The sequence below is a fragment of the Zalophus californianus genome, chromosome 1, assembly GCF_009762305.2.
Source record: "Zalophus californianus isolate mZalCal1 chromosome 1, mZalCal1.pri.v2, whole genome shotgun sequence".
In the NCBI taxonomy this organism is placed as follows: Eukaryota; Metazoa; Chordata; class Mammalia; order Carnivora; family Otariidae; genus Zalophus; species Zalophus californianus.
Window position 1 is genome coordinate 169,458,092 of NC_045595.1, and position 27,525 is coordinate 169,485,616.

Here is a 27,525-nt window from a genome sequence, read left to right on the forward strand (position 1 = left end):
TGTCTAGAGCCCACACTCTTCTAGACCCTGCTCTGGATATGCAAGACCTTAGAATTCTGTACCCAAAAGATCTTGAGCTCTTTCCAGTGACTACAGAGGCTTTTTCTCAGGGTTCACCCTCCAGAGATGAACTGTCCTTCTGCAGTATGCGACCTCTGGGTCCAACATGAGGCTGGGGAGTAGCTGTTTGTTAGGGATAGTTCACAAGCGTGGTTGTGAAACCTGCATGGTCTATGGTTCATAGTCTATGACCAAGCTGGAGTTGGGAACAAATGAACCAAGGGTAGGCTGATCTCTCTCAGCCTCTGCATTCTGGTGTAGCAGTTCAAGGAGTCAGAGAATTCTAAATTTGAACATGGCCTTTCATGTTGCTACGAATGTATATTTGCCAAGGTGGAGGGATAGAACATAAACTATTTAAACAGTTGGCTTGATTCATAACTTTTAAAGATTTAAATGTATAGTATGTGGGCCTCCATTTGTAGTTTTGCCCAAAGCATCACAAATATTAGGGGTGGACCTAATTAACATAGATAACACAAAAAAGTCCCATGTCCATGATTTTCTTTATTGACACAGAAGTGGCCAAGACACAGCGGACAGTTCAAAAGCAAGAGCCGAGAAGAACTAACAAAATACCACGGATGACCATCCATGACTATTTTTATTCTTTCTTTGTCTCTCAAATAAGATTTCTGGAAAGGAAAGTATGATCATAATGAATAAATCAAAGCCAATAATGGGACAGTTTCATTGGAAGAAAAAGTAGAAGAAAGCAGAAGGAAAATCCTCAGACATTGCTTGTATCTGTTCTCTGTCAGCCAAAGCTTGGTGTCTGAAAATTATTGCTGGACTAGCTGGAATCTTAACAAAAGTTCCAGGAAACCTGGGGGCTTCTGGACAGCATATATGAAGTTAAGAGGAAAGAAATATTTCATCTTCTGTGAAAGTCACAAGTACGAAGAACAAGGTGTTAACAAGGTAGCAGCTAGGCGTGGCAGGGTGAGTCTGTTTTCTTCTTTTCATGGTTCTTATATTTTCTCTAAGTGTCTGAAGCCAAAGCTTGTTGGTGAGAGGAGAGTACCCCTTCCTTCTCCCCTTCGAGTTCCTGGGGGAGAGTTGCGCGTGCCTACTTGGCATGGTGGTGTTCCTGGCATGCACACAGCTGCCAACGACTCCTGACCTGGTAATTCCAACTTCAACACCAGTGGCCGATTTATTCCTGTCTCATGCCCTAGGAGGTGGGAAACAGCAATTGCTAGTGTAGAAGAAACCTAGTCTTAAAAATCAGATTCTTTCCATGTGGATTTCAGTCCTGAGGATCAGCTGGGGACTCCTTTGGTAAGTCCATCTCAGCCTCTCAGCTTATAATCATCGTAGCCTCTGGCAAATCCCTTTATCCCAGTGAGTCTGTTTCTTTGTGTGCACCATGATGCTAATAAGCTCATGGGGGGTTATTGTGAGAGTTGCCAGCACGTGCGTGCTTCACCAACAGATGCTTCCTAAAATGTTTCAGATCCTCTTCCAAATAGCATAGTGTTTTAAAATTGGTATACATTTATATCGAACACGTACTGTTCCTTTTTTAATCTAATAAAATCAACATGTGAATAAATTTAAAATTATTATTTAAGTAAATTTAAATGATCTAGAAAGTAAATGTCTGCTCATACCCCTCCCCAGGTTTACTCATTCATTGTCTCTACATCATGTAGGACGTATAGTGCGGGGAGGAAGTCTAGGAGGAGGGCCAAAATGAAACGAGAGGATGCTGTTTGATTATTTTCTGCCTGTCCTCCAAGGACCTCCTGAGTTAAAAATGCATCTGGCTTCCATTTCCTGCAGAATTTTGCTTATTTGAAATGTTCAAGAAATCAATTGATCCGACTTCAAACAGACTAGGTCTTGCTGGCTGTGTAAAAACCCCAACCCCTTTTGTGTCACTCCCAAGTCTGGACTTCACAAGCAGCCAGTTCCTTTTGTACCTTAGCAAAGGACTTCTTTTTGGCTGCTTACCCTTTGTGCTGAGCCAAGTGTCAGGCTGGGAATTGAGGCAATAAATCTCTGTGACTCCTCATATTTGGAATTTCTCCTATTGCTTCTGATAAGGAAATGACAGCATCTCTCAGCTATATGCATGAACCTCAGAGAAATTTGTAATCCAAATCATGTTTTGCTCACAAAATGGAAAGCAAAACGTGCTAAACCTGGCTTTGAGTTAACCCAGATGGTTTTGAGGGCTTGGGTAGTGAACATAGAAATTATCTTTGCTTTATCGTTGCACTTAGATATTTTTAGAGTGAAAATAAATTCCTCTCTACCTCTTAAAATATTCTGATTAAATCTTTCTCGATTATGGGGGAGAGGGCAGTGGCTGCAAAATTTGTCTTAGGTGAAGTCTTTGTAAAGGATCTTCACCTTCCTGTAGTAAGAACAGACCTCACTCTTGGTCCCGTTGCTTCCTCCACCCCCTTCCTGCGTCTACTTTGGTACTTCCAAGTTTCATACTAAGCCCCAATGACTGACCGAAATAAATGTGATTTGGGATCAACAGTTCCTCAGAAATCCAAAGATTTTCCCAAGACCTATCCACATTTTCTAAGATGACTAATGAAACCAATCCAGGTCTGGCTAACTCCCTGCGTGATCATAACAAAAAGATATTCCCAAAACAACAACAAAAAAAGGAAAACTTTTTTTTTTTAAGTTTCTAGTTGCTTTTGAGTATGTTCTATCCAACAACATCAGCGACAACATTCACTCTCTGGCATTTTAGTAGAAGTGGTAAAAATTACTTGGAACAAAAAGCTTCATTCAGCAGCAATCCCTCAGCCCTAGCTCTTGTTTGCCTGAGACCCACACCATACATGAAGAGGAGATCATTTTGATCATCCACGGTCAGAATCCTGCACAGGCTTGGCTAGCATTGATATGAGGTCAACTAGCAGGTGACTGCTTTCAAAGGAACTATGGTTTTGAGTCATACTGTATGAGAAACCCATTTAAAATGAGTTTCTTCCTTTCTCCTTAGTCTACAGTCAGTTCCTGATTTTGATTTTGCTGGCACAGGGTAAAATCAATGATTCTGACACATTTGCTATTTGGAGTGAATTGGTATATCCATTCTTTTTACTATTGAGGTAATTGGCTTGAGTTTCACTGATTTAACGAGCTCTTTTCGTGTCAGGCAGATATAGCTTTCTGAACTAGGAAAGCAGAGTCAATGTGTGGTTAATAAAAACAGGTTAATCTAAATTGATCTTAGAATGTATTTTCTACTTATGTTTGACCGTGGGGGTCCCTGATGTCCTAAAAGTTCTTTTCAAACAAAATATTGAAGCCATACAGTGAGAAATCTATCCGAACTTTCCACTTTCACTTACTTAGTTTTTACTCTTCCTCATGTCCATGTCCATGCTCTGCCTTGGGACAAGGGAGATTAGGGAATTATTTTGAGGACATTTGGGGGTTAGAAGTCTTTCTTTTGCTTTTTTACACTTAAAATAAAATTTGGAAGCTCTGAGAGAACTAAGGAATTACATGGCAAACACAATTCCTTTGTTTTGCATTTATTATATCATTTCTTTGGTGTCTACCATGAATTAGGCATTAGAGAGAGAGTGGCAAATAAGACCTGCATGATTCTTGTTTTCATGGTGCTTGCATTTCAGTGGAGGGCTTATTATTCAGACAATAAGCCAACCAGATAATTTTAGGTAGGGGCAAGGGCTTAGAGAAAAGGAACAGGATCTTGTGATTGGATGGAAGTGGGATTGATGCAACTTTAGATAGGTAGTCAGGGGCAAGGGGAGGGTCTTCTGAGGAGGTGGCATTTGAATGTAACAAAGGAACCAGCCATGTGACACTGGACAGCGTGCAGGCAGAGTGCCTAGCAAGTGTCAAGGCTAGTAATAGTCCCTTATTGTGAGGATTAAATTAGTTAATATGTGTGGAATGCTTAGAAGAGTGCCTGGCATCCATAAATGCTAACTGCTTTTCATTCATTAAACATTCATTGAGTATCCTCCAGGTGCCAGTGTCAGGGCTAGGTGCAAGGAATTAAGAGTTGCATGGAGACTGTCCCAACTTTAGGGTGTTCACTTCAAACTCTGGTGCAGTGATTCTCAATCAATGTCTGGTTTACAGACCATCTGCCTCTTACTCACTGGTCTTCCTTTTTTCCAGTCCTCTCCCCAACAGAATCTACCTAGATAGGCGTAGGGACTGGACCAGAAATCCACATTTTCTACAAGCTTGCTCCAGTTGATTCTTAGGTCCGTTAAAAGTAGAGAATCATGTCCTAATGCATAGACTGTGACCAATTTGTGGTTCTCTTTAATATAGCACATGTTATAGCATCAAGTATGAGTAATCGTCTCACTGCAAGGAGTACCTCTTAGTACTCAAGTGTAGTTTTGCCCAGTTTATGGAGCCATAAATGTCATGGAATTATGTTTCACAATTAACATTCTGTAATGGTTAGGCCTAACTTTTTTGTTGATCTTGAGCTGGCTGAGGATGTTGTGTGTTTTGGATAAATCTGCTTTTTGGCTATGGTTTGGAAGGTTTGCCTGACACTCTTAAGTGTCATTTAAAACCTGCCAAAAAAAATGGCTTTTACCTTTTAGGAAGAATGTGCCAACCAATGTTTGCCAAAGGCTCTTGTATCCTGGAAGAAATTCTACTTGTAAGTAAATTTGCCTAACTGAAATTCCTCCTGTGGGCTCCTCCCTGTACCTATTTTTAAAGTGTAATGTTATCAAAAAGGGAGATGGGAAAAATTTATTATCTTTCCTTGGCTTCCTACTAGAATGTATCCTATTCATTTTCTTACTTTAGAATGACATATACATTTCTAAAAGGTCTTAGATGCAAAGGTCTCAAAGAATATTTGATATAAGGACAGATTCATGCTCATCTACTCAAGGCTGAGGGCTACCAGCCTCTCATATCCAGATTGGATCCCAGGCCAGCTTAGCTGTAAGTGAGGCTTCCAATATTTTTCTGAAGAAGCCTTGGTCTGGGAACGGATTTATCCCACTTAGTTCCTTTTTAAGTTCTTATTTTTCTTCCTTTACTCGTTTCCATCCATAGCTACTCAACAGCTACAGCCAGATAGAATGATGAAAATGGAAGAAAGCTGCCCCTGAAGATGAGGTCAGAAGTGGTAAGGGTGAATAAACTGATGTAAACTTAAGGCAAATTTGAGTCTTAGACACGGATCTGAGAATCTTAGAGTTGAGAGGGTGGTAAAACAAAAACAGAAAAACAAAAACAAAAACCAAGTTCAGGGACTGCAGCCCAACAATTATTCAGTTTTCTTGTTTAACTCTTCAGGTTGGTAATCCCCCTCACCAAAGAGTATGGAAAATGGGTGGGAAATGTAGACCTCATAAAAACCAGTGAAAGATAAAGCTCCACTAAAGCTCAGTCAATATCAGTGAATGATATAAATATGCAGGGCAATGAGAACTCAGCTGTGACACCAGAGGGAAAGAGTATATTAGCCCAGGACTGCTCCCTCAGACACTTTTCTCTTGTCATTTTGATTAGGTTTCATGCGAAAACATGGCTTTGTTTTTTTACACAAATAAAAAGAATGTGTAAAGAGGCCTTTACACAAGGTCTCTTTAGGAAAATATTGGAAGCCTCACTTACAGCTAAGCTGGCCTGGGATCCAATCTGGATGTAAGAGGCTGCTAGCACTCAGCCTTGAGTAGATGAGCATGAATCTGTCCTTATATCAAATATTCTTTGAGACCTTTGCATCTAAGACCTTTTAGAAATGTATATGTCATTCTAATATTTCCTTCCTTAGATTTAATCATTTATTCCAGCTTTTACATTTTTATTCATTCAGTGAAGATTTGCTCAGGGCCCAGTGTGTGCCAAGGACAGTTCTAATTGCTGGGGACACAACACTAAAGAAGACGGAAAGGCCCTTGTCTTTATACAGTTTATACACCACTAAATTTCATTTCTTTTTCTTCTACAAAAATGATCATAGCTAGTTAGTATCCATGAGACAGGTAAAAATGTTGAAAGGAGCCCTTCTCTGTATAAGTGGGGACCTGGCAAAGGAACTGCAGTCCCAATTTCCTTGGAATTCGGTGTCCCTTTGGTTTTCTCTGCATATGAATCCAGTAATTTCTGTGTCCATTTAACAACTACTGTTTACTCAATTTTGGCTCTATCCCACATTTACTGGTGATTTTGGCTAAGTCTTTGTACTCCAAAAGTGTTTTCTTGCTCTTATCAATCAGGCACGGATGATATGATGGCATTGTCCCCAAACCTTTGAGGCCCATCTCAGTACCATATAGCTGCCTGACCCAGTTCAAGACGGTGCCTCCCACAAAAGAGCCGCTGACTCACAAACCCAACACATTGCTTCCCTGATTCCACTGTAACATTTCTTTCTCAAGAGTATAAATCTCAGGCTGATATTTAACATTCCTTTGAACTGAACCATGGATTTGTACCTTGTACTTCTTAAGAGCCTGGAGAGCTCTGCTTCCATTATTCATATTTATAAACATGTTGTAAACAGAAGGCACGATTTTATAATTCTCTAGTCGTGGGTCTTTGAAACTATTTTACAAAAGAACATTTAGAAACATCACACCGGCTCCGGCTGATTGTCTAGTTCAGAATTCTCTCTCAGAGTGGGATTCTATGTGGTAGCCAGGTACCACGGTGGCTGTACATGGCTCATTCTTTAAAAAGTGGTAATGTAGCTTAAAGATTCTTGAATTTAAAATTCTGAAATCAAATTAACTAATACAATTAGAGGGTTAGAGGACTACAAGTTTTGGAAAACTCATTGTACCTCAGGCTTCCCTGTTTTGGAAAATGATATTACTACTTATCTAGTTGCTCAAGCTCAAAGTTTAAGAGACATTCTTTTTTTTTTCATCAAAAATTCTGAGAGTTTATGTAGCCCTTTTTCAAATTTATATTTATTTTGATAAATGCATAATAACATTCCAAATTTAAGTTTTGAGGTAAGCTATGATTAAATGACATTGCATGATTCACAAAAGATAATGTTGAAAAACTGATTTTATTTCCCTAAAAAATTGTTTCTCAGAGTTATTGCAATTTTTATAGTCTGATGTTATTTGGACAGCAACATCACTTTTTTCTTTTTCTTTCTTTCTTCTTTCTTTCTTTCTTCTTTCTTTCTTTCTTTCTTTCTTTCTTTCTTTCTTTTCTTTCTTTCTCTTTCTTTCTCTCTTTCTTTTTCTTCTTCTTCTTCTTCTTCTTCTTCTTCTTCTTCTTCATTGTAGTAAGAACAGAAAACATGGATCTACCTTCTTAATAATTTTTTAAGGGTAATAATGTAAAATAATAAAAAATACCTAAAAAATAATTTTAAGGTAATAATTATTTTAAGGTACAATATGGTTAACAATAAGCACAATATGATACAATAGCTCTCTAGAACTTACTCATCTTGAACAACTGACACTTTATACTCATTTGGTAACAACTTTCCATTTCCTCTTCCCCCCAATCCCTGGCAACCACCATTCTATTTCTGCTTCTATGAATTGGACTACTTTAGATACCTAGGAAATGTTCTTGAGATGTCCTTTTCTCACACAGCCAGTGCATCAGCTAGTTTTAGGACCTCTCCATATAGAGGCATCCTGAGCCACTATTACTAAGGTGCCATCATGTTTTGCCTGGACCATTGTTATAACCTCCTCACTGGAGTCCCTGCCTCCACTTTTGCTCCGGTCTAATCTGCCCAGAGAAATCAGAATGATGATTAAAAGATGTAGACCAGACCCTGTCAAAACCATCCCATGCCTCCCTACTGAATTTCTGTGAACTCTGAGTTGCCTCCACAGCCCGCAAGGCATGCACACTATGGCCCTGCCCTCCTCCTGGACACCATCTTGTTAGTCATTGTGCTCTGGCCGGTGGTCTCCTTGCTATTCTGGAACAAGCCCAGCTGGCTCCCAACCCTGGGACTTTCCACTTGCTTCTCTCTCTGCTTGAACTCCCTTTCAGGTCTCTGCACAAACTGGCCTCCTTCAGACCTCTGATCAAATGTCATCTCAGAGAGGTCTGCCTGGGTCATTCGATTTAGAGCAGTGCTCTCTACTCCTATGGTAATGGTTTTTCTTCGTTACCAGACACAGTATTACATATTTATTTTTTTCTTGTTTATTGTGTTCTCTTCAACTAGATAGAATAGTTAGCTCTGAAGCTGGAATGTCATTTCTGATCTCATTCACTGCTAAATCCCCTAAACTTAAAATGGTGCCAGATGCATAGTAGATTTTCAACACATGTTTGTTTAGTGAATTAATACTTTTTTCCCCCCAACTATTACTTTACTGATATTACTATGTTTAAGTTACATGGAAAAGACAACCAATCAGTTCTGCCCCATTTCAGGAAAAGTTTCCAGTCAACACCAATTATGTGGTGACAAAGAACTAGGAACGGTGACATCTTTGGGTCACGACTGACAAGGAAGGATGGGCTCCGGTGCTATGGTTCATCTCCAACAAGAATATGGCACAGCGACCAGCACAAGCCATACTAACACTGAACCTTTAGCGCTGGTCACAAACTTGGGTCTCTTCCCTGAAGCTAGCAAATCAAGTGAAATAAGTGGGTTTAAATAAAAAAACATTTTTTTAAATGAAGCCCAAATAAGTTTAAAAATCATGCTCTTGACACATTTTCCTTTCAAAATTTACATAAAACACACTTTTTCACTCTAACAGCTCAGATTTTTTTCCCTCACATAGCCCATCATGTAGCTGCAGGTAGACTATTCTGCCTCAAGATGTAAACATAGGGAAAAAAATTAACGGCATCTGCATAATATTCTCTTTACACACTGCTGCTGGATGGAAAATTGAAAAGTAAAAAAAAAGAAAGAAAGAAAAAAAGGTTCCCTCTTAGATTCTCACAACCTCTTGTTATGCAGTTCATGAATCCGACCCTGATGCTAAGATGACAGTGTATGTAAGTAGATTTTTGTTTTCAGTGAAGGAGACCTGGGAAAAGATGGAGTTATCTCTTCTTCTTCAAGAGTTATCAGATGGTACATGCTCCTCGAAGCCCGTTCCAGGATCACACGGCCGTCCTTAGAGTGCTGGCTGTCTTCAGTGGCGAACTCATAGATCCATCCCAGTTTGCTATTGCAGTTCTTGCAGCTCACATCTCGAACCATGTGGTGGCCAGTGAGCATGACCCAGTCTTGAACTTCACTGTAGTGCAGGTTAACTACCTTGTTAAAAAGAAATGCTCTGCCAGTGGCACCTGTGAACCGAGTGGAGATGAGCTCTGAGCAGTTGGTCAGGATTGTATCACAGTTTGCAGAAGAAAACAGACAGGTACCACCGATATGATTGAGGAAAATTCTGCCCATTTTTATAGCTGAGGTTCTAAAAACCCCAAGCGGCTCTGAGATCTGTGGCCGCCAGCTGCTCTTTGCTCCTCAGCTGGGATGAAGCGAATTAATACTTTTTACTATGCTTAAGGTCTAATTAATCTTTTACTTCTACCATATTTGTACAAGGAACTTCTTTCTAATTCAAAGTATCAGGCGGTAGTCATCTTGTATAAGATTTTATTGTTGAAAGAAACTATAATTGTGGGGCAAGCAGAGACCTAAAAATTGAGATATATGGACCTTCAGTGATTCACTTATTTTTTGAAGCTGTTTAAAATTTCTGTGCTTCAATTTCCTTAATTTCTCAAATAACGTTGATAGTAAACTTTATCTAGCTTAATTCTGAATTTGCTGTGATGATTAACTATATGCAAATACTTGGAATGACATAAAAAATCTATTAAAGTGAGATAGTAATATTTTACTCTACTATATTTTAATTATTACCCTTTATTTCTATAGCTCTGTCTACATGTTTATTTTCCTTCATTATCAAGAATCTTTATATCAGCAGATCTTAGCATATTATAAATACACAATACAAAGAAACCACTAGTGCTTTGTTTTGGTAACCATTCTCTAGTGTTTGGTTTATTGAGGTAAGAAATAGTTTAGTAACAGAAGTCTTAGATAAGAAGCTAAAAGAATTAGCAAGGACCAGGTTTTTAAATCCAAGCAAATCTCTGATAAAAGAGTCTGAAGTGAGGGGCGTTGAACTTCAATCCACCAGCAAAGATGTGAGGTTTAGGCAGGAGCCCTTTGGTGAGGACTCTTGGGAGGCCGAAATAGGCAGGAGCGCAGAGTTCATGTGCACAGGCCAAGTGCAGCATCCAGGAAGACAAGCGAAACATAAATCTCCCTGGGTGAGCTCTTCACTTCACTGCAAATGCCATGAGTGTTATTATTTACTGCATTTCTGGACAATAGACCAGAATATCAAGTCTTCTGTCCTGGCTTCTATCCCACCCGTAGGACCATTTAAGAAAAACCCATACAGTCACTGCCCATCCTCTCTGTATTTGCTCTTGTGATCACATACCCTGGATAACTCTAACTCTAAAATTCAGTCTGGTTTGAAAGAACTCCCAAAGAGTGTAAATTACATTTTAATTTTTTCCCTACTTTATAGATGAAGAAAGTAGAGCCCAGAGAGGTTAATCGAGTTGTCCAAGGCTGCATAACAAGTTGGAAGTTGATTCCAAGTTGTTGCTCTTTTTGTGTAGGTAGAAGCATGTCTTTATCCACAGGAATTGATTTCATTTGGAAGAATCAGAAAAAAACTCATTGCTTCAGTATGTATTTTATGAGTTTTTTCAGACATTGACCTGGGACCTCATAACTATTTACAGGTAACAATTGTTTTGGTAACTGTCCAGCTATACGGCTTACTGCTTGGGCAGCCTCAGGCAAGGTTCTTAAATTTTTTTGTATCTTGTGGTTATATTTCCTTTCTGGGAAAATGCAGATAATAATTGTATCTATCTCATTGGGTTGCTCTGTATAACTGAACATATATAAAGTATCAGAGCAGTGCCTGGTACATAGTAAGTGATATATACATATTTATTTTTATAGTACCTAGATACAAATGTGGACAATACCAGAGTACATTAGAGCTTATTCTTAGGGGTTGTCATCTTGAACATAGTTTTGTAAAAAAAAAGAAGCCGTGTCCAAAAGAAAGCACTTCATTGTCGTCTCCAGATGCAGTAATACAAAGCCATCACTAGATGGCAACTGTAATCCGTTGTAACTTCAGCTGCAGTGGTTTTAGCAAATGGGTCCAACCTTGGAATCTATTTTCTGTGCCTCACAGCATTGTGAACCCAGGCTGCCTCTTCCCCACAAGGTGGGCCTTTAACAGAACTGTTTTGGTCAGCAAAGTTTGCCTTCTGTGGCCACTCTTGGTGGCTCCCAGTCCTCCTGATGGTAGCCTCACAGAAGCCTGGGTTTCTGTGCCTCCATCCCTTGTGAAATTGCGTATCAGGAGTGCTCTTGGACAAGGTCAGAATCCTGTGTTAAGATTAGTCAGTGGTTCTTCAAATGTATCGCTTCAGCATCACCTGGGAACTTGTTAACATGTAAATACTTGGTCCCCATCCCAGACCTGCTGACCAGGAATCAGTTTTAACAAGCCCTGCTGATGATTCTGATGTCTGTGGAAGTTAGAGAACCACTGAGATGAAGCAATGTTCAGCATCATATACATGTTGGCACTGGGTGGATCCTCGGAGAATATTTTGTACAACCCTCTCATTTTGTTGAGAAAGCAACTGAGTCCGGAGAAGTTAAATGACTCACTGAAGACCACAGGGTTAGGCTTGTGGCAGAGCCAGGTCCCAGGGCTGCCAAGTTGTATCCTCCAGCTTTTCCCACCCTCACCCAATTTCCCCCTCACAACTAAGGCTACCAAGTACATATTTTAGCCTGATTCCTACTCAGGAAGGAAAAACAAACTTTTATCTTTTTATACAGGAGTGGATTCACTCATTACAACTGACATTTCTACAGGGATAAAAAAATGAAGTGTGATGTGCGCATGTGTGTGTTGGAAGAGTGTGTGTCTGTGTTGGAAGTGAGGGGGATCAAGTAAAAAAAGTCACATTCTCAGTGGTTAGGAGAGGCATTTATGCAGGATACCCGGGGAAATAGGTAAGTGCGGCCAAGGCAGGCAAAGGCATTAGGGAAGACCTGTGAGAGGAGGAAGCTTCAGAGCCGAACTTTAGGGGGTGATGGGTAGGAGTTCACCAGGAAAAGCAGGGAAGGGATATTCAAAAAGAGAGCTCAGCATGTGCAAGGCGTGGGGTCATGAAACAGTGTGGCGAATCACAAGAGTTTGGTTTGATGGTGGGGTAGGGTGTATGTGGAGGAATTACCATATTATAAATAATAATGACATTGCTACTACTACTAATTGCTGACACTTATTGAATATTAACTATGCACCAAGTGTTGCACTAAACATTTTACATCTACTATTAATTTAATCCTTAAACAACTTTGTGAGTGTCTACTCTTATTCCTATTTCATAGATGACAATAGAAACACATGTACTGTTCTATTTTCCTTAAAATCAAGTGTTACTATTTTCCATTTCTTAGACAGACATTGAACATGGAAAAAGAGCCTTGATATTTACTTGTTCCACAACGATCTCCATAATGCATAGTAAGTATATATTTTTGAGGCACGAGGAATATGTTCTTAGTACATATAATTTTATTATAAGCATATTTTTCTTTTTTTAAAAAAGATTTATTTATTTATTTGACAGAGAGAGACACAGTGAGAGAGGGAACACAAGCAGGGGGAGCGGGAGAGGGAGAAGCAGGCTTCCTACTGAGCAGGGAGCCGGATATGGGGCTTGATCCCAGGACTCTGTGATCGTGACCTGAGCCAAAGTCAGACGTTTAACAACTGAGCCACCCAGGCACCCCAAACGTATTTTTCGTAAGTGCCTAAAATCAGGAGGATTTTGACAGCCTTTCTTTTTTATTTTATTTTTTTATTATGTTATGTTAATCACTATACATTACATCATTAGTTTTTGATGTAGTGTTCCATGATTCATTCCTTGCGTACAACACCCAGTGCTCCATTCAGTACGTGCCCTCTTTAATACCCATCACCAGGCTAACCCATCCCCCCACCCCCTCCCCTCTAGAACTCTCAGTTTGTTTCTCAGAGTCCATAGTCTTTCATGGTTTGTCTCTCCCTCCGATTTCCCACCCTTCATTTCTCCCTTCCTACTATCTTTTTTTTTTTTTAACATATAATGTATTATTTGTTTCAGAGGTACAGGTCTGTGATTCAACAGTCTTACACAATTCACAGCGCTCACCATAGCACATACCCTCCCCAGTGTCTATCACCCAGTTACCCCATTCCTCCCACCCCCCACCACTCCAGCAACCCTCAGTTTGTTTCCTGAGATTAAGAATTCCTTTCTTTTTTTAACTCAAGGAATGAATGTCTCATTATTCTTTGGTCTATCAGAAACTGTGGAAGTAGCCAGGTTTTTATGATAATAGATGATTTGTGTTTGAAAAGTGGCAAAGAAAGCTCATGTCAATGATTTGACTCACTGAAGAAAGGAAGCTAAGTAATGACTGAGTGATCTGGTCTGAAATCATTGGCTTGGTTATATTTTTGGCTTAGACTGTGTAAACATTCTCTATGAATGTGCTTTTCACATATTAAATGGATATCAGTCAATATTAGCATCTCTCCTTCCTTGCACGGGAGTACCCACAACCAAACTAAAAACTCAAGTTATAAAGTTCTGGTAGGATTTGGAATTCCTAGCTCTTCCTAGGTAAGCTTCCAGAAATTCCTGGAGTCTTTGGGATACTTTTCAGTGATTTCATTTTTTTCCTGAGAAAGTAATTTTTTCTGCTCCTTAGCTTTCCCATCTGCAAAATATTGGTGTTGGATGAGATAATCTAGAAAGCTCCTTTCTTTGGATTTATGATTTTAATGATTAAATGGCCCAAAGAACTCATTGCTGAGGGTTTTTTTGTAGTAAAAATTTAGTGTTCTTTCCATAAAAGAAGTTATCAAACCAAATATTTCTCCATGAATTTTTTTTAAAGATTTTATTTATTTATTTGAGAGAGAGAGAGAGAGAGAGAGAGAGAGAGAAACAGCATGAGAGGGGAGAAGGTCAGAGGGAGAAGCAGGCTCCCCGCTGAGCTGGGAGCCCGATGCGGGACTCGATCCCGGGACTCCGGGATCATGACCTGAGCCGAAGGCAGTCGCCTAACCAACTGAGCCACCCAGGCGCCCCTCTCCATGAATTTTTAATTGGGATGCCTAAAATACTCTACATTTAACTTTTGAGGATCACTAAGACCCTATCTAGCTCAAAGATGTGATTATATGATATGTTCCCACATGACATTTTACACATCTCCGGGGCTAAGAACCAAGGCCAGTTTTAGGTAGACGACGCCTTTGGAAATAATGGATGGCCAACTGGTTTCAAGGCGGAAGAGTTGCACTTTACATGGTGCTGAACTTTTCTGATTGCTGCAGTAACAATTCAGAGCTTCAGAGCTTGAATCTTTACACGTGTCCACAGCTGAGGGCAAACCACTTTTCCAAGAAAATCCTGAAAACCTAACTCAATTTTGACCTTTCTTGTCTAGAGAATTTGAATAGTCCACAGGGTGCTTTATCTTGAATCAAAGGAAGGGCAATAATGCCTGAAAGGAGAACCTATAAGATGTATTATCATTTCTAAACTTTGTGATTAGAAACAAAATTTGCATTTTACTCCTCTCAAACAATTTTTGCCTTTCTCATTTATAGGCACTTTTGGAGTTGATTACAAAAGTTTTTCTATTTACTTATTACAAAAGCAGTGCATGTTTATTCTGGAACTGTTATAGAAAAGCGTAATTAAGGACATAGAGATGTCTACGATTCTGCCACCCACAGTTGGTTATTTTCTTTTTCTTTTATTCTAGGTAAGCAAGAACATTAGGGAATTGGCAATAAGTTCTACATTATATTTTGAAAACTTCTTTTAAAAATTAACATATAATTAGCTAATTTGCACAATTTTTAAGCTCTACCTTCAAAGGCAGCATATTACTATCATTGTATAAAAAGTTATAAAACTCTGTAGTTTTTACTGTTTTCGTATTTTCAGTGCCATTTTGACTTAAGTCCCTTTCTGTTTGTTTTCATTCTCCTTATTTATTTATTTGTTTGTTTGTTTGTTTATTTATTTATTTGACAGAGAGAGACACAGCGAGAGAGGGAACACAAACAGGCGGAGTGGGAGAGGGAGAAGCAGGCTTCCCGTGGAGCAGGGAGCCCGATGCGGGGCTCGATGTGGGGCTCGATGCAGGGCTCGATGTGGGGCTCGATCCCAGGATCCTGGGATCATGAACTGAGCCGAAGGCAGACGCTTAACAACTGAGCCACCCAGGCGCCCCTTCATTCTCCTTTTTCCAAAAAATATTCAAGATCATTTCAGCCCACTTTCTTCCACGTGGGTATAATATATAGAGGAAAGCACACCTCTGAAATTCATACCACACTGTTTTGGGGTTTTTGTGTTTTTTTTTTGTTTTGTTTTGTGTTTTAACATAAGACCTTTGCTTTATAAACAACAGGCAAGTTTCAACACACTGGGAGCAGCGTTATAAAGATTTCTGTCATAACATATAGAAAAATATTGTAACATAAAGAAAATAACAAAAATTTTTGTTGCAACTTTTAGAAAGTGAGGTGTAACTTCTCCTTCATATAATCTTTGATAGTATGTATTTTTCAAAAACATGTTCACAAGCCTACTAACTCTCTACTCTTTGAGGGCAGAGCTCTGGTCTTATTACCCAATATTTCTTCAATGTCTAGAGCTATTCCTGATCCAATGTGTTTGCTGGATAAACACTTGTGGAGCTGAAATGGATAAAATAGAATAAATTCCAAATATTTTAATATTTTTGTGATAGGTTGCCTTGTGATTTCTAATAGCATTGCAGTAAGAGGCAGCAATGGTTAAGAGCTTAGCTTCTGCTCTCTGCTGCTAATTTTCAAATCCCCAAATGAGATAATCTTGGTCTAACTCTCAGCATAGTGCTGAGTTCACATAATAAATGCCAAGTAGATGTTAGCTTTCAGTGATTTGGGCTTTTTTTTTTTTTTTTTTTTACTATATATATATTAGTCTCCTAAATAAGAACCCATTTTTTTCCCTGAGGACTTTCAGTTAGATTTTTCAAAACAGGAATAATCTCCTTCTTTAGTGGTTATATATAAAATATCTTAAAGAGTTGGTAGGGGGAATAAAATATGCCATATTTTATAATAAATTTATATATAATTGCTATTTTACATTACCTGTATCACCTAATATTCCAACGTCTCATTCACTCATAATATTTAATGGGAACATATTTTAAAATAAAGTGTGCTACAGAGTCATAAATATAATTTATAGTTCTTTCCATGGTCCTTGTACTCTAAGCCTTTCAAGCATTCAGCAAGTATTAACATGACCCCTTTTAATGAATGAGCGATTTGAGGCATCAACTAATGACATCTGACATTTCCCTTGCATGCGGAAGATACATGAGAATGACCAAATTGCAACTCTGAATCCGCATTGCTCTATGTGTAACAGAATCTTTGGAAATTTGTCTCAGCCACGTCAAGACAGATGCATAAACTAGCCTAGTACTGTGAAAAGTCTGAACAATGGAATCCTCTAGTCCAGCTCTATCCAATAGAAACAATGGGAGCTATTCAGACAATAGAAACTAAGAGAAACATATATGACTTCACATTTTCTAGGAGCCACATTAGAAAAATTAAAAGAAACAGGTGAGATTAGTTTTAGTATGTTTTATTTAACTCAAGATGTCCAAAATATTATCATCTTTATGTGCAATAGATATAAGAGGTATTGAGATACTTAACGTTCTTTGTATTTTCATTGAAAGTCTTAGAAATCCTATGTGTATCTTACACTCACAATACATCTCAACTGGGACTAGCCACATTTCAAGTGCTCAAGCCATGTGACTCATGGCTACGATATTGGGCAGTGCTGCTCTAGTCATTTCAGCTTAGGAGGCACCAGAGGGCAGGAGCATGGCGTAGAGGCAAGGAGACAAAGACCAGTTTGGACTATTGTGTGCCTGTTCTTGGCTCTGACATTTGATATTGAAGTGGCTGTGAACAGTGATTTAGTGTCTCTGGGTCTCAAATTTCTACTGCCTGTAATGGAGATTGTTAGTAGCTGCCATACTCCTCTTAGGAGGCTGGGGGGAAGATTAAATAAGATATTGTATGTGTAAGTGCTCTGTTAGATCATAAAGCACCGTACATATGTAAGGCATTATTACCCCTGTTATTGTAGATTTACTCTCATGACTTGCCCAAGGCCACATTCCCAGTTGGTAGGAGAATCAAGGATAGAATCTGGGGCTTCTGACTTCCAGCCATCTGCTTCAACTAAAGCTGTTCGTACCAAGCTAGCTTTAAAAACAAAACAAAACAAAACAAAACAAAACAAAAAACCTCCAAACCTTTCTACTTCAAAAAAGAAATAAGGAAAAGAGTGTCACTAAGAAATAAATTCCATATAATAGTTAGGGTCTTCTTGACCACTGTCATAATGTTCTGAAGTTAAAATTATACATATAGGATATTTATATACTTATATATCAGAATTACAACCATCAAGGATTGGACTTTATTGCTGTCATATAATATAAAACCCATGTTCTCAATGTTTCAAACAACTTTTAAATTGAATTGTGGTTTCCCCACTCTACTTACCTCCAAAATATAGTAGAACCACGAGAAAGCCCTTCTGCAGTGGGCTTGATTAATAAAACAGATCAATTCAGCAGATTTTCCATGGATAGTTTTGGTTACAGATGTAGTTCATTAATTCCCATGTGTGAGACACCTCTCTAGTGTCAGTCCAAGAGACACATTGATCTCTGAACACAAAGTGGGAATAATTCCATTCAAGCCATACTATTTAAGTGCTTACTGTGCTTAAGGCACATTAGATATTTTAATGAGTGAAGGAGTTTATTTCCATGATAATTGTCTCTTAGAGATATATGTTATTTAACTTGAAGAAAATATGGAATCTGTCTACCAAAATGTCTATGACATATGATTCAGTAATCTGTATTTTCAGAAAGTAAAAAGATGATCAGAAGGGTAGTTCCCAGATTATTTAAAAGTAATTTTAAAAAGTGACATTCTTTACTTTTGGAGGGCACACAGAGGATTAGTTATCATGACCTATTTACATGTTTCTAACCGTAAGTCTATCATGGTTTTCATATTTACATTTTTTTTGTTATTTTCTACATTCATTTCAAATGAATTTCTTCATGGAACTTTAAAAACCACACAAAATGTCTAGAGCCTTATACTATGTGAAATTAGGCACAAACCAAGTTCGTTTTCACTGAGAAGAAACCCACTCAAAAAGTTCTTTATTCTTTTTTCTATCAAAATTCCTTCTTTAAAGTGACTTTCAGCTGGTTACTTTTATTAGAAAACTATCATATACAAGCTTCGGCCTGCCTGAGTTGATGACCATGTTGAATAAATGTAATTTTTATTTTCATTTGTTGAATCATTGCTGTTGATTATTGAATGGAATCGGTTTTTGAGTAACCTTTACATTTTATTGCTTTTGCACCCTAGTTTAAAACCAAAGCTTAATTTTTTAAAAGTCCAATAAAATGTATTTTTTGATATTTCCACCATAACTTTATAAGCAATTCCTCTCCCCTACCCTATAATAACCACCTCCTGCATTTTTATGATTTAGTTTAACATTATTATTGTAATTTTTTACTGGGTGAGCCCATCAATGTCCTTGGCAGCAAGATTTCATTACAAGAAATCCAGAAGCGGAGCCTGTAGTTGATTGCAACAATTATAAAATTTCTCTGGATTGAGTTCAGAGCCTTACCCTGACATTATGAATGGAACAGAGTCATACCTCCTTCATCAACTTTTCCAAAATACACCATTGGTTTGAGTCCTATAAGCTGTTGCTTAAACAGACATCTATTTTTTTATTCAATGGTTTTGCATTATAAATATTCCATTTGATTAACATCTGGCTTTGATGGCATCCAGCCAAAATAATTAGAGGTACCTGTAGTAAAAATGTGATACTTTAGGAAAATCATTAATGTATTTGCATTTCTTCAAAAACTCTGAATGAATTCGTTCTAGACAGGATGTGGTCCTATGGCATTAGCTGTAGGGCCACATGCTATGCTTTTCTTTTTGTTCAAGTACACCTTGAGCGAGAATGTAAAAATCTGAGGAATCTTGACTATTCCTTCTTCAAATTACTAAATAAAATGACATGGACTATGAAAAGCCATTGTACTATTGAATATCAGGAAATACTGAGTTGGGTGCCCAAAAGTCACACTTAAGAACAGGCTGGTAATAAGCATAGGGTGGCTATGAATACTATGAGAAGGGTGTTTTTTCTTTTTCCAATCAAAGTTCTCAAAAGTTAATGATGTACTTTATATTTTAATTGCTTCGACTAAGAGATCAATTAAGGAGTAAGAAGTATTGGTGTACTGTTGGTTTTTAATTGAGGATATGTTCAATATTGTATATGAATAAAACTGCATTTGTTATATCTTGCTCTGTTTCATACATCCTAGACTGTCGTTAGGAAAATTTAGTACATGTCACTTCAGTCATCTGAAAGGAATCATTTCTCATTTCAGCTCATAACATAAAACTATAAAGTATCAGCCAGAAAAAAAAAAAAAACAACCAACAAAATCTTGGCCCAATTAAGAGAAATTTGATAATGGTAGAAAAGCACATAAAGACATGACTGGGAGATGATAAGATTATTTTAATTTTCCCATTTGCATTGGAATTATTTATTTTACAAATCTCCAGATCTTTTATTACTTAAAACCCTCTGTTGAATCATGAAAAGAAGCTTAAGTTAGCAATTTTCCTCTGCAAAATCTAGCTGCTAGCATCTGGTGAACACTTGGATACCTAGTCAGGTCCTATGGAAATAATTATTTTAAGACTCTATTCAACATGCCTGGGCTTAAAAATCAGCTAGAATCACACTCTGCACATGTATTCTACCCTGGAGGATTTTAAAGCCTGGCATTAGCGATGGCTTCCAGGCTTTCTGCAGCAGTGAAGACGGGGATGGGACATGGGACATGCAGGCAGGCTGGATACCCCAGTGTCTGTCAATGGCCCCTGTGCTCCGGGACAGGGACTTCCATCTGCAGTTGGTCTGTGGACCACCCAGGGCTGGGCCACTGCACCACCCGCCATTGCTTCTCACACTTACATTTATTTTATTTTACTGTTTTTAATTAATTTTTTTTAAAGATTTTATTTATTTGACAGAGAGAGACACAGCGAGAGAGGGAACACAAGCAGGGGGAGTGGGAGAGGGAGAAGCAGGCTTCCTGTGGAGCAGGGACCCTGATGCGGGGCTCGATCCCAGGACCCTGGGACCATCACCCCAGTCGGGGGCAGACGCTTAACGACTGAGCCACCCAGGCGCCCCTCACACTTACATTTAGACTTGGTTGGCCTGTGGAATCAAGAACCAGTGTCCTTGCTTGTGCCTTCCTGTGGGCACGCCTGCAGCTGGTTTTTGTCTCTTCACCAGATGTTGCTTCACTTCCAGAACAGCTTCTGAGGTAGAAAAAAGAGGATACTTTTACTCAATTGGAAGACAACAAGAAGCTGAGTTGTTATCAAAGTATACTGTTTTGGGGTCAAAGGAGAAATTATATACTAGGAATGTATAAATACATACTTCAATAAAAAATGCTATTATTTACCAAAATGTAAGCGCACATTTAGAAGATATTAGAGATTCTTGTATAGTGATTAGGAGAGAATAATTTTTTGTGTTTCTGTGTATGCAAATACATACTTATTTATTTTAATACATATACTATATAGAGTCTTTGTCCAGATAAACAATCTATTGTCTATCTTTATTGCTTTTCATGGTTATATTATGTGTTAAGTTCTCATTCATTTAATTCCCATTAATACAGATTTGAGATAATTTAGAGAGGATTGGCATTTGTTACAGAGGAAGCAAATTTATGAGGAAGTAATACCTAAGGGAGAAAAGTTAGATTTATTTAAGAAAAGTAAATTTTTCCAGCAATGTGTTTCTATCTAATTTGCATACAACATATTTGAGTTAGAAATTGTTCTTTGTTATTTATCAAGTCAGATCTGATAGAACTGTAATTTGGCAACATTTTCAGGTTTTCATTTGAGTTTTTGCTGTAATTTAATTACTTAAATATACTTTATAAATCATCTGTAATTTAGACTTTTTACAAATCATATGGGACTTCTCTCCATGTGAACTCAATTTTCAGAAATTTAACTGTGTTTTGGATAATAGATACTCTCTAACTTATTTTGGTATGTTTTGTAGAAACTTATTTAGGAAATATTCTCTACATTTGTTGCTCAAAAAAGACTTAAACAAGAACAACTTCAGACATTTAAATAAAAAGATTTGAAAGCCCATGATTGGTTGGTTAAGAATAAGTGCAGAATTGGGTATACAATTTAGAATTTCTGCAATGTGATATAAGTGATATATTCTAGAGTGGTAATATTCAGTAAAACTTTGTGTGGTAATGGAAATGTTACATATCTCACTATTCACATAGTGAGTGGCCACATATGACTATTGAGTTCTTGAAAGGTGGCTAGTGTGAGTGAGGAACTGAGTTTTTAGTTTTATTTCACTTTAATAAATTTCAATTGAAATATCTACTTGTGGCTAATGGAGAGGAGAGATCTAGAGTTTTTCTGTATTCTGTATTTAACATGAAATGAAGAAGTACTTGGAAGTCTTCTAGCTGCTGAATGTCTATGAAACACAAGTGTCCCCAAAACACAAAGCTGGGGCTCTGACACATGTATACAGGCCTGATCGCTGGATGCACCGATACTCTGAACTTTGGCTCAACTCGTGGATATTCAGACACAAGTTTGGATTCACTATAGGTGATTTGAGAACACTTTGTCTCTAGAAAGCCGTGGGATCTCAAATGATCTCTGATAATAACATTCAATGATGGTAAATGGACTCAAGGGCTTGACTTTTCCAGTTCGTTGCCTGTACAGTGTGACTGGCAGTTAACAAAGACAGATGTGAAGGAGATACTGCACAAACAGCTGCCTCCATGAAAAAGAAACTCTTTAGATTCAGACTGGACAGGAGAAACAGGCTGGTAAATACTTTTGTGCCTTTGCCCAAATTATTCCTCAATAAATATTCATGGAGCACTGCTATGTGCAAGACACAATGCATAAATGTTGAAAAATAATAGAGCCCTCTGCCCTCACAGTGGTTAACTGTATTAGACAATAAGATTTTTTTCCAATGTCTTCTTCCAAAATTCATTTTTTCCTGGATATGGTGAAAATAAAATAGGAGAAAGATACACAGGATGGACAGAAATGCTGAGGATCACTATCATGTGCGTGTCATACATCTTATTCCTTTTACATCTCTCTGCAGTTTTCACAGTTCTGCACCCAAATAGATGACAAAACCGGTTTTTGAAATGCAACTCTGGAAGCAGTGAAAATAAAAGAAAAGACCCCAGTGACATCTTTAGAACATGAGATGAGTATCATCATTTAGCATTTACTGAGTGTTTACAACATGTTTAAAATGAGTTCTTTCCTCTCTAGTAGCCAGAAGAATGTCCTTTAAAACAATTACTACTTTTTTGTTGCTCTTATGGGATGATGCTTTTTTTTCTTTGCCAATTAAAACACTGTAAGAGAGAGTGCTACCATCACCACTTAAAAATAAATCAAATTATTCAATATTCAAACATGATTGCAAGACCTGAAAAGAACTATCAACTACATCGGCCAAAAGTAGCTCATTGTATTTTAGTTCATTTTGGAAGAGTGAGCCAGAAATGTGGCAAAGTACTAAGCATGAACTATTTAGTTAGACTTCTTTTTTTTTGCCTCCACACAGCAACCTGCATAATTAAATGTACGGTTCAACCTGCATATTTAGATGAATTTTCAAATGTCACTGATGGCAATTTAAGGATGAAAAGGATTAAGAAATAAATTAAGTGAATTCAGCTATAATACATAGTACTTAAAGTATCTAAAGACCTTAAAGTCATTTCTCCAAATATATCATTTGATAATGTCCTTGACTTTGTAGACAGACACTTTGAAAATAATTTTAAAAAATGAATTATAAAACAATGGAAAATGTCACAAGGAAAAAAGAGGTAAAGTTATATAAATACTTAAAAACCAGGTGCATGTAAAAACATTATGAACAAAATTAAAAGGTAAAGAGGAGTTTGCTTTATTGTTTAAACACTTTTATACCCTATCAAGGGTTTGAAAACATCGCCACAAATTCTTTGATCCTCCTCTGTGTTCCCTCCCATCGAGTCTGGGAGGACTGGTGACTGCTTTGACCAAGAGGGCACAGTGGTGATGTCACTATGTGACCTATGAGCTTGGCTCACACAAGGCCACAAAGTGGCTGCCTTGTTTCTAAGATTGGATTTGGATTCCGGGCCTCTAAGGAAGATGTGCGGCACCCCTGAGACCACTGTGTAGGAGCCACCACACCTTGGGGCTCGTTGGCAATGCCGGTAGAACTCCGTCTTCCTTCTACCCTCGCCAGGTCTCTGAACATGTGAGTCAAGCCGTTTGGGACCCTTTAGAGCAGCCGATTTGCCAGATGAGTAAGCAATAAGAGCAGAAAAAACAACCAGCTGGGACCCATATAATTATGAGATAAAAATAAAATGTTTGTTGTTTGAAGCCACCGCATGTTGATGTGGCTTTTTATGCAGCAAGAGGTAACCAGAGCCTAACCTCTGGTATGTATGATATGTTTACAATGAAAATTTAAAAATTAAATGTGAAATACACTCTGGGAAGTTATTTGCAAAAATTGATAAAGACAGTGTTTTTTTGTTTTTTTTTTTTTAAAGACAGTCTTAGTATTCTTCTTATATAAAGAGCTCTTACAAATCTCCGAGAAAAAAAACAGCAACACTGTGTAGGAAGGTGGACAATTAAGTGAACATAAAATTCACAAAAGAAAAATAAAAAGGCTACGAAACATGTAAAAAATATCCAATCTCATTAGTAAGTAAAGGAAATGTAAATTAACCAATAGAGTTAAAATTTGGTTATCAAATTGGCAAAGATAAAAAATTATATTTCATGTTGGTTTGGGTGAAGTGGCAGTTTAAATGGCACAAGTTTTCTGGAAAATAAATTGATATTACATGAATAGAGTTTTAAGAATAGCCTATTCTTAGATACTGCTAGGAATCTCGGAATTCAGGTGAGAAAGTAATCAGAAATGAAGTAAAATAATATATAAAATGTTTATCACAGTTTATAGGAGCAAAAATATAGAAACAAGCTAAAGGTCAATCAGTACCATTAAATAAACCATGTATTTTATATTACAGAATATTATTTTATTATTTAGAATGAAATTTCAAAGATATTTTGTTAATTCTGATCTAGGGACACCATATTAGAGTAGAAAAATACCAGGGCTTTAAGTCATATAGACCAAGCTTTGAATCCTGGATTTGCCATTTACTTTTGCTGGATATTTGGAAATTTGATTTATCTCTCTCTGAGTTTCAGTTTTCATATAAGAAAAATGGGGCTAAGTAACTATACCATGGGCAGCAGTGATAATTAAAAGAGATTACGTATGTAAAAATAAGCAAAATATTTTCTCAATAAGTATTGTTTCTTTTCTTACAATCCAAGGACACCATCTGAGCTCCATAGCCAAATTCACATCATTTCCAAATTCACTAACATTTCTTCCACTCTGGGTCCCTCCATAGATCCCTTTCCACCATAGTCCAGTCTTTATATCTTAGAGAGATCTCAAAAACAAAAGCAAACACGAACGCTGTCGATTTTCTTGCTTACCATTCTTCAGTGGTTCCAATTGCATTAAAAACATATCTACTCTTGCCCCACTCTCCACACAGCAGATGGGGTGAATGTTGGAAAAGTAAATCAGATCATGCTATTCTCCTGCTTACCACCCCACCCCCTTGCACCTGAATGCTCCACATAGTGCTTAGGACAGACCTAAACTTTTCTGGCTTGCATGCCCCATATGATTCCTACTTTACCTACCTCCCGATTTTACCCCTTCTCCCCCTTGTCCCTTATTCTCCAGCCACACTGGCCTTTTCCTTATGGAAAACATTCTACTGGGCCTCACCTTCAGGCCTTTGCTGTTCCTCTCTCTGGAATGCTCTTCCCCCAGAACCATGCATAGCTGGGCCTTTTGCCACTTAAATCTCAATGTGAATATCGTTTCCTTAGAGAGGTTTCTCTTCACCATTCAATCTGAAGTCAACTACTCATCTTCATGTATCTCTAATCTAATCCTCTTTAAGTTGCACAGTAGCAGTTATATCTTCCTTGCTTAATTATACATTTTTACTCATTTATAATCTGCCTCAACACCAATGTTTCCTCTCTCCCCACCCCACCTTGAGAGCAGGGAACTTGTTTGTTTTGTTCACTGTAACATCCCTTGCAATGAGAGGTAGGACTGGCACATGGTGGGTGTTCCACAAATATTTGCTGGATGCATTGGAAATACTTCTTGTACTTCTGAAACATAGCTTAACAGTGCAAAAGAACCAGCACTTGACATCATTAAAAAAAATCCCAGAAATTTTAAATTATATGGGCATTTTTTTAAAGCTTTGAAGGTTCTGATTAAAGTTAAGTACATTGCTTCGATTTTTTTTTTTTTTTTAGAGATTTTACTTATTTGACAGAGAGAGGCACAGCGAGAGATGGAACACAAGCAGTGGGAGTAGGAGAGGGAGAAGCAGGCTTCCCGCGGAGCAGGGAGCCCAACACTGGGCTTGATCCGATCATGACCTAAGCCGAAGGCAGACGCTTAAAGACTGAGCCACCCAGGTGCCCCACATTGCTTCAATTTTGAAAAAAGAAAAAACCACAAACAAAATCATAACAGCATAAAATTATTTCGGGAGTGTGATGAGAGCTCCCTTGTCAAATCAGATACTTTTAAAACCCTACCGCCACTCAACAGGCTCCTTGCTTTGAAATGAAGGATATGCACCTCCCACCAATATTTTTACTGCTGGAGAACATGTGATTTATTTACTGGATAGGGAACAAGTCTTAGTAAAATATTCCCTTTCAGCACTGAAAGTGTTGAGAACAGTGTTTCTGTTTGGAGGTTGTTTTTTTATAAGCCTCTAGAATGCAGAGATGTCATAAGTACCCCGTTAGGCAGATGGAAGTGTTCCTCTTGTCACTCATTCTGGGGATTTCAGGCCCTCAGTGGTTGGACCTCAATGTCCAGGGATGATCACAAGATTCTACAGTTAAGAGATGAATTTCTATAAAATCCATGAGAAAAATCTGAATTGCTATTTTTGGATATGCCATACCATCTCAGAAATTATATAACATTCAGAGACACTCAGGCGCAAGTTTGGATAAGTGTTTCAACATAGTCTGTCCTTGACAGTTTTAAATTTCCTCCACAAAGCAGGCTGGCCACATTCTTATGATTCTTGAAGAGAAAGGAAATACATGTTTATTAAACATGTCTTTTGGGCCAGTCCTGCTAATTGTGTTATCTGTATGGTTTCATTTAATCCTTATAACTGTGCAACAAATGAGTAAAGGCAATGAGAAGACAGATCCTATTCTTTCGTACAATGTGGAAGAAGGTCAGTGAATCAGGAATCAGCAAGATGAAGGAACTGCCTATTCTTATCCCACTGACCTTATCCCAGGGTTTAGTTCCAAATTTTTCAACCTGTGTTTTACTTTACTGATTCAGGCAGTTGTCTGGAGCATGGTAAATGTTCATCGATTAAGAATGCTATTAAATTGGGCATCTGAGTTGCTTAAAACTGTGCATCTGAATTATTTAAAGGTGCCAGGATTTAGAAAAAGACAATTGGGTGAGGCAATTTGAGGTTTCTGGAAGCTATTTTTCCCTCCCTGTCTTTTTTTAATTTAAAATCAATTTAATTAACATAGAGTGTATTAGTTTCAGGGGTAGAGTGTAGTGATTCATCAATTGCATACAACATCCAGTGCTCATTCCAACAAGTGCCCTCCTTAATGCCCGTCACCCAGTTACCTTATCCCTGTACCCACCTCCGCTCCAGCAACCCTCAGTTTGTTTCCCATAGTGAAGAGTCTCTTATGGTTTGTCTCCCTCTCTGATTTCATCTGGAAGCTATTTTTATCTTCTCATAGAGTAGTGTGTCTGATTTGGTTTCATTAATAATGTTTGGAGAACTGGAGGGTATAAGGGCCCATTTCCCTTTCTCCCCTGAGTCCGAAGGAACGATTTCATCCTTCAGCTGATTTTTATAAAAACTTAAGGTTGTACTGCCTAAGATATAAACTACAACTGAGAATTCTATTTTTACTAAAACAGGCTCAATTATGAATTATCAACAAAGTCCTGATAAATTGGAAAAAAGAAAAAACAATCTCCTGAGGTTGTACTAAGCCACTATTGAAGGTCTGGATTGGT

The 27,525-nt window shown here is 37.9% G+C and overlaps 1 protein-coding gene, 1 long non-coding RNA gene and 1 pseudogene across 11 annotated transcripts in view; 1 reads left to right on the forward strand and 2 right to left on the reverse strand.

Moving 5' to 3' along the window:
- Positions 1-27,525, reverse strand: part of COL8A1 (collagen type VIII alpha 1 chain) — a 163,456-nt gene that overhangs the window by 37,739 nt on the left and 98,192 nt on the right. For all 10 annotated transcript variants that reach the window (XM_027585503.2, XM_027585507.2, XM_027585510.2 and 7 more), the window contains one exon: positions 20,489-20,609. The gene's annotated coding sequence lies outside the window, so the exon portion shown is untranslated. The remainder of the gene's footprint in view (positions 1-20,488; positions 20,610-27,525) is intronic.
- Positions 1,216-15,218, forward strand: LOC113917618. Its single transcript, XR_003518301.1, has 3 exons — positions 1,216-1,341; positions 12,521-12,587; positions 15,163-15,218. It is a non-coding gene; the product is annotated as an uncharacterized LOC113917618 (long non-coding RNA).
- LOC113917617 lies at positions 9,051-9,394 on the reverse strand (annotated as a pseudogene).